The sequence below is a fragment of the Adiantum capillus-veneris genome, chromosome 1, assembly GCF_014529385.1.
Source record: "Adiantum capillus-veneris isolate H3 chromosome 1, ASM1452938v2, whole genome shotgun sequence".
In the NCBI taxonomy this organism is placed as follows: Eukaryota; Viridiplantae; Streptophyta; class Polypodiopsida; order Polypodiales; family Pteridaceae; genus Adiantum; species Adiantum capillus-veneris.
In genome coordinates, this window is record NC_140931.1 from 11,062,757 (window position 1) to 11,077,218 (window position 14,462).

At 40.5% G+C, this 14,462-nt stretch overlaps 1 pseudogene; it reads right to left on the reverse strand.

Moving 5' to 3' along the window:
- Positions 1–309: 309 nt before the first annotated feature.
- Positions 310–14,462, reverse strand: part of LOC147464315 (uncharacterized) — a 148,448-nt pseudogene continuing 134,295 nt past the window's right edge.

A 14,462-nucleotide genomic window follows, 5' to 3' on the forward strand; every position in this document is an offset into this window, starting at 1 on the left:
AGAGAGAGAGAGAGAGAGAGAGAGAGAGAGAATGTTTTTTGTATCTATGTGTGCCTATTTGTATTTGATTCTAGATCGAGAGAGAGAGAGAGAGAGAGAGAAATACAAAATGTTTTGAGTTCTCAGTTCGTGGAAGAAGCAAACAATACTTACAAGCATAACCACAATACTTAGAACCAAAATCAAAAGTGTGCAAAAGCACGTTACAAAGAGGTAGAGGATAGAAGCATTGGTTTTGTTTGAGGATATAGTTAGAACAAGCAAGCAAAGTAAAGGGTAGCTAGTAATGAAAAGCAAACATTCACAAAACTAAGATTCAGTTTGATACGCCACCACGTGGCCACTCGCGTTGATTTTGAAACGGCCAAACCGTGAGGTTGTTGCCAAGGTATCTCTTGCCTCGAAAACGAACTCAACGTAAATTTGGTTGAAGGTTCTATCCAATGCAAACACTAAATCGGCTACTACACCAATAACTTGCACATCAAGAAGATTTTTGTCTTTTGTTGAAATACGTGCTTCTAGCTTCGGTGTTGTGATTATTGTGGTGTTGTTATTGCAAGATCCACAATAAGGTGCCTGTCTAAGTCTATACACTTTTGTGGATTTACAATTCGAACAATGATTCTCCAACAGCACACTATTGAAGTTGACGAATCGGAGGGTGCCAACAACCTGGACAAGGCAACTATGTAAGAAACTGAGAGAAGTCACTTCGAATATATCACTATATGCTATATGAGTGCAACTCACGATTGTAGCCCAAATTTTTGGTTTGAGCTCGAAAGACGGCGTCAAGCTCCTCTCTGAGGCGTGCACTACAAACAGGCACTAGAATTGTAACAGCTAGTATTGACAAAATATTGGCCTTGGCAAGGAATGCACCAATGTTTCTTGCAATGCACATTACAGGGCCATCAATAACCATTTTTTGAAGCAATTCTTGGCAATCATCTTTGCGAGAGTTCACAAAACTCAGCTACAAGAAAAGATTAAATATGGAAACAAAATCAAAAAGAGCATCAATATATCATGGAAGATTTCAAATGTATAATAAAAGAGTAGAAAACAATAAGCAAGATAGGTCAATTCTTACAAATGCCCTATCTGATGGGAGAGGACCGTCTGCAATCAGAAAGTCACCAACAGACCCACCAAATCTTGACTGCGAGTTGTGCTTTTGTAAAATAACAAAAGCAAGTGTGCTCAATTGAGAACGTCCACTCGAAGATTGTTGTGCACCTATCTCATCAAGAAATGCACGTATCTTGCAATCAGGGGCAAATGTAAGAGACACCGGGAAAGGTTCCGTTGTGCTTACAACAGTGGTAGCATTGATGTACAAGGAATACACTGCTGACCCCCCATCTGCCCTATTTTTGCGTCAGACAACTGGGCTGTCAATGTGAACAAATTCATCGAGGTGGATCTTGTCGACGTAGAGATCTATGTATGGATCATTGATCACCACCATAATAGTGTCGGTGCATTCTTCATCAACCAAGTCGAGCTTCAAGTAACGGTTGTATTTCAGTTGGTCAACACCAACTTTGTAGGTCCCATATAGATTCAATATCTAGCCCTCGATACAGAATCGTGGGCTTGAGTCAGAGATATGAGTGATCAAGAATTGTGGGAGAAGACTTTGAGGAAATGGAACAATGCTAAGATCAATAGGTTTCTTATCTAGTTGAGATGATTCACCCAATTTATACAAGTTAGAAGGTTGAATAGAAGGCTCAATTTCAATCGGGCTCGGATCGTTGGCATTGAGTCTTACCAAGCACCGAGAAAACTTTATCGAGCGAACACAAAAACCGAGCGAAATCAAATCAAAGGAGAGAGAGAGAGAGAGAGAGAGAGAGAGAGAGAGAGAGAGAGCATAGGAGAAGGAATTATTTGTTACATGGATATCCAAGTTTTCTTTTTGATGTTTTCTTGAACACTTTAGTGAACACTAACATCATTTCTTAACAATAAATTAATTCCCTCACTTAGTATTATCAAGTACAAAACATGATACTTTACCATGAATCAGACTCGTCATTGATAAAATCATGTCTTTTACTTGAAAAACAAGAAGAGAGAGAGAGAGAGAGAGAGAGAGAGAGAGAGTATTTGCATAAAACAAAGAGCATTATGGCTAGACAATCATCCAACCTCACAGTAGTAGCAAGAGCCACATCCAAGTCAAGAGTAACACCTTAGTGAACACTAACTATCATCATTTCTTAGCAACAAAGTAATTCTCTCATTTATTTTGATCAAGTGCAAAATATGATACTTTAGCATGAATCACACTCCTCATTGATAAAGGCATATCTCCAACATGGTTTATCATAGGTTTGAACATTGTACCGACAAAAGAGGCCAAAAAGGAAGAGATTGGTTTCCCTACAAGCGTAGCTATTATAGAATCTTCTATGAGCAAGGAAAAATTATATATGGTTGCATTTGGAGAGAGGTTTTTATTTTGTTTCTATTGAAAAGAGCTTCTTCCCTGCATATTCAACCCCCACAAAGAGAGAGAGAGAGAGAGAGAGAGAGAGAGAGAGAGAGAGAGAGAGAGAGTTACATGCGTGGGGATAAACTACGTACATGACTAGGAAGAGTAAAGTGTGGCATTGCATGCGATCAAAGCGATCCCTCTGTAACTTTAGTTCTTGTCAGCTAGGGATATAAATAAATAAATAAATAAATAAATAGATCAATTCAAGCAAGAAAATTCCATGAAAAGGTACTCATTTTGCCTCTAGTCTTGAAGTCCTTTTTTTTAAAGTTTGTGTTGCTTTATAATGTTCACGATAGCTAATGTTGGGAATTGATATCTCGCGCACTATCCTTTTGGCCTCCACCTCAATGAATACTATCAATTATGCACTTCAATATATGAAGCAAAAATTAACACATCAAAGTATATCAACCGACCTCAAAAATAGTTTTTCCAAAATCATTGAAAATCACAATAGCTAAAGGTCTAAAATATTACAATGAACATAAATAACTTGCAAAAGCAAAATGTAAGTAAGGGAAGACACTCAAAAAAGTAACGTGCCAATGATAGGAAGGATAGATCTATGATGGTGATATAATCAATTAATGCATAGCCATAACATTATTTGTATATCTTAGGCTAAGCCATGAACTCTTCATTTTGCACAGATCTACCTATTAACCTCTCTGATGCCCCACCCTTAACGAATTATTCTCCCATTTTCATGTGCACATATTTTTTAGGAGTGGCACATTATGACAGCAGTTGATTGAGGCAATGTCCCATGTAATGCTAATTTTGCATTGCAAGCTCAACAAATTGCATGTTTTTTACCCCTTATGCCTCCCACATACCCATGCGTACTAAGTAGGGCTCAGTCCAACTTGATGCGTACTTTTCTTCTTTGCTTCAAAGGCATTGCTAATTTTATTCATTTAATTGATGACTTCATCAATGAAGCCACTTTGGTTAATATACACACTTCTATTCTAAATTTGAATGTTGGGTCGGTGTTGTTTGCATGTTTAATTCTAATACAGAAGCAAGAGTGGCATGAAGGTTACATTTCCCTAGTCGTTCAATGCTTTCACTAATTTGTTTAATACACACTATCAATTTTAATAAACCTAAGGTTTTCTAACCTTTACCCTCCTGTGCCGATGACGAGGTACTAGTTAGGGGTAGGTCCCAATGTTATAGGGGCAAGCACACTACACTTCGGCATCGCAACATTGTGGTATGGACTCCGGCCATGTCCCTATTGGATTAATGATGTAGAAAGCATTTTGGGCACGTCCCATCCTGAAAACGGATCTTTACTCTTGAATTTTTATGGCACTTGAAATGTAAACAAGGCCATAAATGCAAGAAAGTTCTAGCAGTTCAAGAGGTCGTTATAACAGAACGGGACATTGAACTTACCTATCCGTGCCGACGCGGTATGGATTAGAGCCACGTCTCAAAAAAAATTGTATAAATCTTTTGTTTGTAGATAATCAATTTCTTGCACTTAACTCTCCCGCGCCGACGCGGTACTGATTGAGGCAATGTCCTACTTGATGCTAAGTTTTCTTTGCAAGCTCAACAGTTTGCAAAGACGCGGGATAGGTAATGAGTAGGGCCAAGTCGTAACGAGAGAAAGGGAGACGGAAGTGGCCGCTGTTGTGCCCCCCTCTATATCTTGCTTTTCATACGTTTTCCCCACATTGTGTGAAGCCGCTGCAAAAGTTAAAAAGAATGAGATCCCCGTTGAATGTCTACACCTGTCCTTGGCCCTTCAACATGCCGCGCCGACGCGGAAGGGCAAGCAGTAGAGTTTGAAGCCTTGTGAGATCATGTCTCATTAAAAAAAGTTGAAATCCGTTTACCCATTCTCGGCCCTTCAACATGCCGCGCCGACGCGGAAGGGCAAGCTGCAGAGTTCGGAGCCTTGTGAGAATATCATTTCTCATTAAAAAAAGCATACGTTCTTGGCCCTTCAACATGCCACGCCGGCGCGGAAGGGCGAGCAGCAGAGTCCGAAGCCTTGTGAGAATATCATTTCTCTTTTTTTTTTTTTAAAGCATACATTCTTGGCCCTTCAGCATGCCGCGCCGGCGCGGAAGGGCAAGCAGCAGAGTTCAAAGCCTTGTGAGATCATGTCTCATAAAAAAGACCATAGACCCGTTTACCCGTTCTTGGCCCATCAACATACCGCGTCGGCGCGGAATGTATTACAGTAGAGTCCAGAGATTTGAAACGTTATCTCATGAGGAAATCGACCCATTATGCACGTAGCTAATACTAAACGAACAACCCTGCACACAGAAATTCAGGCCACTTTCGTGCCAACGCGGGATAGATTTCGGATGCTTGTTTGATATTGAATGGGCATCCGGTGCTGTCCCCTTCTCTCTCTCTCTTCCCCCCCCCCCCCCCCCCCCCCCCTCTTCCTTCCATATATCACTCAGCTGTACTGACAGCAAAACTAGGCCGAGCAGAGGCCAAGCCCACGCGTGGCCTTGTGCTGCTCGTCGGCCAACTTTCTCCACCATTGGCGCTCTACCTTCCCTTGCAAAAAACCCCCGCTAGCAACTCTCTGCATGCATTACAGTTTCAGTGGGAATGTAGTTAAGAAGGCCGGATCCTCCTTATTTTGCGCCCATGGATTGTGATGCAGGAGCTGCTGATCGACTGTCCGCTGCAGATGATCTGGCAGGCTTGAATTGTAACTGCAGGCTTGCTCGAACGGACACTATTCTCCAAGCTGGGCCAGGGCTAGAAAAATACATTTTCCCTAACCAAAGGAAATAATGGCAAACTTCAAAATTTTCCGGATTTTAGGTCAAAATTTGAAGCTCTTGCCGGTATTTTCACTAAACTTGTGTATATTTCCTGGTTTTCTTCAAGGCAAGCTCAAAATCTTATCATGATTTTATGATTTTAGCTGGTTACAATACATTGGACTCCAGTTTTATTTTCCTAACATTGCATTTTGAACCAGGAGCTCGAGTGTCACTTGTTCGATGTAATTGTAGTAGTGTCCTTCCTGATTGAAAGCCGGGTTGTAGTAGCTTCTCTAGCTGCACTACGCCCACTTGCTCCACTGTGAACAACCATTCTCTCTTAGGCTACGGTCGACCCACTAGGCTTAGTTATTATTTATAGATAACTATGCCAACTAGTCCGAGATACATCATTAAAGAAATTACTAAGCCTCTTGCATGGTCACACATTGCTTAGTATCCATTCAACGTCCCAACTATGCCTTGAACTTCACAACTATGCCAATATCGGCATAGTTACAAAGGGTGGAAATTCATTTAATGCTCTTTTGTGGTGTGACTGAGAATGGGGCTTAGGGCGGTTACAGACCGGCTGCCCATACTTGGGCGGCAGGTACGTGAGCTGACCTGGCCGCCAGCTGCCAAAAAATTACAAGCTCCGTTAAATGCGCGCTAGACAACTCCCCATGATACTGCTCCACCAGCCAATGTAAAGACATACCCTGACGTAGACCTTCGATTGTCTAAGTCACCTGCATAATCTGAGTCTATAAAACCCTTTACACTTAGCTCCTGACTCCCATATCATATACGCATACTCTTTGTAGCTTTCAGGTATCTCAATATTCCTTTCACTGCCTCCCAATGTTTCTTGACTGGGTTTGACATGTATCGACTTACTACTCCCACTGCAAATGCAATGTCTGGGCGAGTAGAAATAATTGCATACATCAAACTACCCACTGTAGACGCATATGGAATCTTATCCATTTCAGCGTGTTCTTCCTCAGACACAGGACAATCTTGTTTGCTAAGTTTCATATATGGTGGCAATAGAACACTCAATGCCTTTCCCTTCTCCATATTGAAACGTTGTAAAACCTTGTCAATATACTCTGTTTGAGATAACCAAATCAACTTCTTTGATCTGTCTCTCTCAATGCGCATACCAAGTATATGACTTGCCTCACCCATGTCTTTCATGTCAAACGATTTTGCCATCTTTGACTTTAAAGCTGAAATTTCTTCCAAGTGCTTGCCAACAATCAACATGTCATCCACATACAAAATAAGGATCATCCAACTACCATCCTTAGCCTTCTTTGTATATAGACAGTGATCGAACTCAGTACGTTTGTAGCCTTGACAAAGCATAAACTTGTGGAACTTATGGTACCATGCCCTCGGTGATTGTTTTAAGCCATAAAGACTCTTTAACAACTGGCATACCAAATCTTCCTTGCCTTTCTCAACAAACCCTTCTGGCTGCTGCATGTAAATTTCCACATCTAAATCACCATGCAAGAACACTGTCTTGACATCCATTTGGTGCAACACCAAATCTAATATGGCAACCAATGCAAGAAATCATCTCAATGTAGTCATCTTGACCACCGGAGAGAAGACTTCATCAAAGTCAATGCCTTGTTCTTGCTTAAAGCCCTTGGCAACAAGCCTTGCTTTGTACTTTGGCTGACTATCATGAGCGGTGATCGTATACCTGTAAACCCATTTACAAGGTAGAGCCTTTTTGCCCTGTGGTAATTTAACTAGCTTCCATGTCTGGTTTTTATGCAGAGCTGTCATCTCTGACTGCATGGCCAATTGCCAATTCCCGGAGTCCTTCATTTGCACTGCTTCCTTGTAACATCAAGGCTCATTGCAATCAATCAACATGACATAGTTCATAGATGGAACAAACCGATTGGGAGGTCGCGTGATACGTCCAAATTTATGCAAAATAGGCCACAACCTGTGGTTCCACTCTATCCTATCCTTGCTCCTCTTGAGCCCTGACATTTTGTCTTGCACGTGCAGATCCATCTTCTTGGAAGACAACTCTTCTAATCTCCTCAACCCTCTCTGGTTTCGAATGATATTTGGCTTCATTAAAGAGAACATCATTGCTACGGGGATAACCTTTCTGGATTCAGGATCCCAAAGTCTGTACCCCATCTCACCAGAATTACCATAGCCTAGAAAGATGCACTTTCTACTCTTTGGCTCAAGTTTGTTCCTAAATTCCTTTGGAACGTGAGTATATGCCTCACAGCCAAAGACTCTGAGATGCTTGTATGAGGGCACCTTGCCTGACCATACCATCTCTGCCCACTGAATTCTTTTGCAAAACCTTGCTAGGAGATCTATTTATAGGATGAACAACTGTTGATATAGCTTCAGCCCAAAACCCATTTGGCAGCTATGCATTAGACAACATACTTCTGACCTTCTCTTGTATGGTCCTATTCATCCTCTCAGCAACACCATTTTGAGGAGGATTGTAAGGAGCATTAAGTTCATGTTTTATACCTTTTGACTCACAAAATTCCTGAAAGGTCTTTGAAACATAATCTCCACCATTGTCAGTGCGTAAGCATTTAAGCTTCTTGCCACTTTGATTCTCCACAAGTGTCACAAACGTTTTGAAAACACTAAACGCTTCATCCTTGTGCTTGAGAAAGTAAACCCATACTTTCCTCGAGTAATCATCTATAAATGTCATAAAGTAAGAATCTCCCCCTAGAGATAGGTTAGGCATAGGTCCACACAAATTACTATGAACAAGTGCCAACCGTGTATCTCTTCTACTGCTTCTATGCTTATGTGCCTGTTGTGTTTGCTTACCATACAGACAATGTTCATGAAATTCAAAATCATTAAATGAAAAGCCAGGAAAATAACCAGAACGAGACAAGATTTCCATTCCCTTCTTGGACATATGTCCTAACCGGCTATGCCACAAAGAAATGTTCGGCTGCTCGGTTACATTGATTACATTTTTAGAGACATTTGATACATAAATCATGTAAAGTCCTCGAGACTTTACTCCATGTGCTACTGTCATAGAACCCTTGGATATCTTCCACATGTTCTGTCCAAAAGTGGTGACGTAGCCAGCATCATCAAGTAAACCTGTGCTGATCAAGCTCTTTGTAATTGCGGGAACATGTCTCACATTCTTCAGCGTGAAAGAAGAGCCATTCTGAAACTTCAATTGAACATCTCCAACACCTAAGATCTCACATGTCTGCCCATTGCCTAGCCAAACATGATCTTTAGTGGCCACATAAGAGGTAAACCACTCCTTGTTTGGAGACACATGAAGTGATGCCCCTGAGTCTATAATCCAGTCACTCAGTGCATGTCCATCAGATGCTATAAGAAGAGCTGAGTCCATTGTATTCTTCAAGAAGTAGATGTCTCCTGACACTAGACCGTCATCCTCTGCAACAATGATTGTCACATTTATTTCTTGAATCTTCACTGAGGACTTGTTCTTCTCACCATGATCTTCAGCTTTCTCTTTGCCTTTTTTTGCTTTTCATTCTCTGCAGTCTCTTTGCATGTGACCCTTCTTGCCACAATGGTAGCATTCTATGTCACTCTTGCATTTAGCACTGCGGGACTTGCTACGAGACTGATTCCTCTTTCCACCTTTGTACTTTTCTTTGGTCCTTCCCCTGACAACTAAGGTTGTTCCTTTGCCTTTGTCCATTGTCTTTCTGTTGGTTTCTTCAGTAAGCAGACTGCCTTCTACACGTGTTATGGTCAAACCATCTGGAGGTGCAGAATTACTCAACGTTGTGCGAAAAGTGTCCCGACTTTCCAGCAATGTGATCAACAGGAACATAGCTCTAACAGGTTCATCAAACTTGACACCTTGAGCTGACAACTGACTGTAGATGGTGTTGAATTCATTTAGATGATTGGACATAGGTGTCCCTTCTTTGATCTTCAAGTCAACAAGCTTCTTAAGCCAGTATACCCGTGAAGTTGCACTCTGCTTCTCATAAAGATCACTCAGCTTTGTCCATGCTTCATAAGCTTACATCTCGTCTGCTACATTGAAGTAAACGCTTTCTGCCAAAGTCAGCATAATGGTAGAAAGTGCCAATTCATCCATTTCGCTCCATTCATCTTCGTCCATATCTTCTCGTTTTATCCCCTTGATCTTTATAGGTTTTATCTGATTCTTTTGTACCAACACGTGCCAAATCTGCTTCTTCCACAATGGGAAATTGGTTCCATCCAGCTTCTTGATATTGTAAAGAGCAGTGTCCTCTGATCCATCCATAGCTACACTTCACAGTAGTTTACTTTCCTGGGAAAAATTCGGCAGAGTTTCCCCTGTAAACTGACCTCTGAACCAATATCAACCTGTCAAGTCTTTTAAAAGCTCCATTGGCTAGCCTTGCTTTTTGATAGACCATCTCTCATTTGGACTACTTTACCATTGGCCCCGTGTTGAGATAGACCTATAAGCACATGTCTATATTCTAACCCTTGTTCCCGTTTATTCTCCCACATTAAATGATCAGTTTAATATAAGAAAATCATTTGGGTTGGTTAAATATTAGATTTTTTTGACAATGAGGAAAGGGCTGAAAATGAGCAGGCTAGAGGTATGCCAAAATGGTTGGTGCATACATTGTGTGACAGTAAATTTGATGCACCTTTGTCTAGTCGCACTCGTCCAGGCTCTCTCCATGCATCTTACGCATCAAATTGTTATGCTTTTGCTGTGTCTAGCTTACATGATGTTGAGGAACCTCTGTCTTTTGATGAAGCACAGGATTCAAAAAATTGGATGGCTACCATGCAATTAGAATATGATGCACTTATAGAAAATGACACATGGACTTTATGTGATTTTCCTTCTAGTACGAAGTGGTTTTACAAGTTGAAACGCAAGCCGGATGGTGAGATTGATCACTATAAGGCTCGACTTGTTGCAAAGGGTTATGCACAACAAAAAGGTAAAGATTATAAAAAAACTTTTGCTCCCACTTGTCGTATGCATACTGTCCATTTTCTATGTGCATTGGCAACTCATTTTGGTTGGGATGTACATCAATCAGACATTGTTACCGCTTTCTTGAATGGTGATATATTTGAGGTAGTTTATCTCGGTTTTGTCAAGAAAGGACAAGAGGATAAGGTGTGAAAATGTAAAAAAAAATTGTATGGGCTGAAGCAATATTCCCCTCATGCTTGGTATGAGAAGGCTGACACTCATTTGGTCAAATGAGGCTTTCATAACAGTCCAACAGAAAGCACATTGTATGTAAAGCATGAGGGTGATGTGCTTCTCATTGTGGTTCTTTACGTGGATGATTTGCTGGTCACTGGACCAAATGAGAGACATATTGTTGAATTTAAGTCTGATTTGAATGCTACTTTCTAGATTAAATATTTGGGACTGTTGCATCATTACTTGGATATACAATTTAAGCAATGTGATGGTGGTATTGCCTTGTGTCAGAAAAGTTACATAGAGACATTGCTATGTAAGTTTGGACTTGAGGATTGCAAACCTGTTGCCACTCCCGTGGAAACAGGTTTGAAATTGAGCCTTCATGATGTTGTTGATCTGACAAATGTCACTCTTTACCAAACTGTTGTTGGATGCCTCATTTATGTATGCAACATGAGGCCGGATACAGTTTGCAGTCTCACAGTCAGTAGATTTATGCATAGCCCAGGGTCTAAGCATTGGCAGGCTGTCAAGAGGATTTTTCGCTACTTGAGTGGCACTTTACATCTTGGCTTGTTTTATCCCAAGGGGGGATCATTGCCGACAGACTTACATGCTTTTTTTGACTCAGATTGGGCTGGTTGTTTTGACCACCGAGGCATTTTGTCCCTCACTAGGAGGTTTGTCCCCGTGCATTGTATATACACCCATCATTCTAGGGCTATCTATCTTTCCATTGCACACTAAGTAAAACACACTCTGTTGTGTGCCTTGAGTTTCCTTCATCTTCTCCAAGTTCTGTGTGTTTTCTTACAACCCTAATTCCAACACTCATGTGCCAAAACACCTGCCATTCTTGCCCACTATGGTTTGAATATTGTATCTAATATTGCATTTACTTTACGCTGCATGTTGGTGATCCATATGTACACATGGAAAAAATGGAGACACCAATCCATAAATTGGTGATTGTCTTCGTGACAAAATATGTACCCCTTATCTTGCATACAATACTTTATCATTTCCTCTGCATATTCAAGGGGAACTTCACCGTGCTTTGACTCTACAACTTTAACCAGTAGGCCATTCAAATTAAGAACCAGAGAGTCCTTCTCATCCCATAGCTAATATTTTGGGCACCGGGTATATTGGGTCTGGCTACGGATACCACTCAGCAAAAATAACTTCCCCTGAAGGATGAACAAAATTCAAGTACTTGTCAAATTTCCTACAATGTTTAAGGTAGCGGTCAAGGCGCTTCTTAATTTCATCTCTTTCTTTTCTCAGCTGTCTGGCCTTGGCCATATGCCACTTTCGTATCTTTTTCTATGCAATGGAAACATTCATATCATGCAAGGAAATTAATTCTAGTTTCTCTTTCCTTGTGACACTAATAAGGTATCGAATGAAGACATCATAAAGGACAAGAAAACACTACTGAACTGTTGCACAGAGACATAATTATGTCTTTCAAACATTAATGATCATATCTAAATTGCTATTAAAAATGCAAAGGTGGATTGTTAACACAACAATTAGCATACTGAAAATTTTGTTGCATGGGATGTGTGGTAGTTACCATAATGACTATGTACATGTATACAGTATGCTAGGTAGCATATCATTATGATTGTTGTATACTTAGTATGCCAATAAGCATTCCATGTTTTTGCATTCCATAAACTTGGAATGCTAATTAGCATAACTGGGTATGTTAACTAGCATACTATGTCTACTAGCCACCATACCCACTATAACTTGGAATGCTAATTAGCATAACTGGGTATGTTAACTAGCATACTATGTCTACTAGCCACCATACCCATTATGCTAACTAACATACAGACTAAGCTAACTAGCAAAAGATCATGCTTTCAATCTCTCACAATATGCCAACAAGCATACAATGTCATGACTAACATAATTGGGTATGCTAACTAGCATAACTGGGTATGGTAACTAGCATAAGCTGGTATGCTAACTAGCATAAGTGGGTAACTAGCATACAGACTATTCTAACAAGCATACAGAGAATAACTAGCATAACTAGGTATGTTATCCAGCATACCCAGTATGCTAACTAGAATCTAGACTATTCTAACAAGCATACAAAGAATATCTAGCATAATTGGGTATGCTAGCCAGCATACCCAATATGCTAACTAGCATGTAGACTATGTTGACTAGCATACATAGTATAATAAGCATGTATGTTGACTGCTATGTATGTTGACTAGTATACACAGTAGAATAGACGCTAAGAAGCATAAATGTGTATGCCAACTAGCAAACAGACTATGTTGACTAGCATACACATTAGCATCTATGTTAACTAGCATAACTGGGTGTGATAACTAGCATACAAAGTACATTGTACTAACTAGAAATCGTTGTAACACCTCCGTGAGTTTGTAGCAAAGGAGTGTGGGGGGGGAAAACTATGGGTACCCTCCCTTATGAAATTAAAAAGAACCTGAGGCCAAGCCCGTTATGTGCTAGGTGGGAGTAGATAAGATCGATGGGCTTGTTTTCCAAAAGGACATATGTATCATCACACCCATTTATCTTGTCGTATAATAGTCCCTCAATGACAAATGAATCTTTCTTAATACGGTTGTTACATTCATCGCTTTCAGATTTTATGGTCAAGCATTTTGCCTTGGTCAAAAGGATGTATAAGTCTATGCCTGGATTCTCTACATTCACTACACAATTTTGGCCAACCATCAAGGCATCGCTCAGGTTGTTGTGGTGGCCAACATATATGGGGGCATATTCATCTTCATCCTTGCTCAACACTTCTCCATTGCTTTCATCCCTAACTGTGGGTTGTATTTGCAAGTACTCCCACCCCTCCACATGGTCTTTCTTTGTGCATCTCCTCCATTGACCTTTGATGCACACATGACAAAAGCAAGAAAATAGTCTGCACCTTAGCCTGTGCATATGTGTTTGGCATTGTAGCCATTGACACAATAAAAGGATCGACCTTCTTGCTTGTCAATGGAGATTGTTTTCTAAGGGTTGCATTGAGGAATGCAACAATGCTTGAAGCATTATGCAACACCCATTTGTCAAATTTCAATCGCTCATGTGTGAGAGCTCTTTTGAGCACTACACCAACCCCATCGTGTTAACCCTTCCGATAGCCAAAAGAATGTGCATCATCTCAATAGCGGTCACATTGAAGAATCGGGCTACAAAATAGAATGGCCACCTTGTTTTGAATTGTGAAGCAGCACGATCAGATCACACCTAGTGCCACTTAACACTATAGCCTTAGACTTTTTAGCCACTCATTTTGCAAAAGAAAACAATGAAGCACAAACAAAAAGTCATGGGCCTTGTCATCAAAGATGTAGAAGTGGGTTGCCTTTTGAATGGCACCAAGCGCATCACGTAAGTATGAAATGTGAACCAAAATTGTGACCTAAGTTGAGTTCCAATGCATTGACTGAATCTCATTCTACACCTTGAAGGAGTAATTTTCTACAAAATCCACTAAAGAACTACTACATTGTCAAGAAATTTATCCAAACATTACTTGAATTGTTGAGCTTTCCATCTATGCACTTAGTTGTGTTTGATGAAGTTTACCAATTTGCTTTGAAGCAAAGAAATAAAACTCATTGAAGAGACCTACCAAACCATGAGGTCTTTTTAGGATTTTGCATCTACGTCCGGTGTAAGAAGCTCATCAAAAATCTTCACATTCATTACAGAGATATCATCACTCTATTCGCTCGGGCACAACGAGAGCCTGACACAATGTTTGCATGTTCTCAAAAGACATTTTTTGCAATCATAATCATTGTCAATGGGCTTTGGACACAATACACACTCCCATATGTCTGTTAAGCATGGAAATGTGGCATTGGATGTTGTGCCATTACGATAACTGCAAACAAGAAACTTGCAAAAGCATGACGTACCATGTAGCTTGTATATTCCCTAGCACGTCGGATTGAAGGAAAGAATCTAAGGGAAGTGACCCCTCCTCCACATCATG